Consider the following 886-nt stretch of genomic DNA (forward strand, 5'->3'; position numbering starts at 1 on the left):
AGGAAGATAAAAATAACCTGGCTGGGGATCCGCGTCAAATTCCCTGGGAAATGTTCATCAAGTGCTTTTAAAACAATTTCTAAGCAGAAAACCATTGGGCGCAGGAATACAAGGCGCTCTCTGTAAAAGAAAGGGGAGGTCTTGGGTGAGTGCTGGCAGGCATCGCCCCTGCGGGGGACCAGTGCCCAGGGAGAGGCGCTGGTGGTGGGGACGGGATCGCCCCTGTTTTGGATGAGAGGGGAAAAACCTAGTCTCTGGCTTCTGTAAAGGCAGCTCCAGAGAGCTGGTGGCGACAGGATGCGACGTGGGGTTAATCCAATCCCTGGCACGCTTAATCTGGGGATAACTCCTGCCTCAACCTGGAGGGAGCGGGGATTCCCGTGCTGCAGTGGGAGCTGGGGACACGGCGATGGTATCAGATCAGCTGGTGGTGTGATGGGGCCACAGCGGGGATCCCATCCCACGTGGCTGCCTGGGCAAGCCTTGCCTCCGTGGGTACCACTCAGCCTTGCAACCCAACCCGAAACTGTGCCCAAGCGGGAAAGTCCCCATATGCCTCCATCTCCCTTTGGGGGAGGGGATCTGTCTGGCGTTTGGAGATAGGAGGGAAGGGGCGGGAGGTTTCTTGGGAGCCAAGGTGCTAGACTGGGGGCTCTCCGAGATGGGAGAGGGCTCCCAGGGCCCAGGCCCTCCCTTGTGGCCTATGAATGCTGCCGGCACAAGATCTGGCAATCAAACAGGAATCAACCGAATAAACCAGGGGAGGACGGGACACACAGGGCCCAGCTACCGATCCCAATCAGGGCTGCAGGCGGGGAGGCAGTGGCGCTTGTGAAATCCCCCCGCTTTGGCTCCCACGAGAACCTTTATTTTCTTTCGCCGCCGA

The sequence above is a fragment of the Alligator sinensis genome, unplaced genomic scaffold (genome assembly GCF_000455745.1).
Source record: "Alligator sinensis unplaced genomic scaffold, ASM45574v1 scaffold86_1, whole genome shotgun sequence".
NCBI classification, from domain to species: domain Eukaryota; kingdom Metazoa; phylum Chordata; order Crocodylia; family Alligatoridae; genus Alligator; species Alligator sinensis.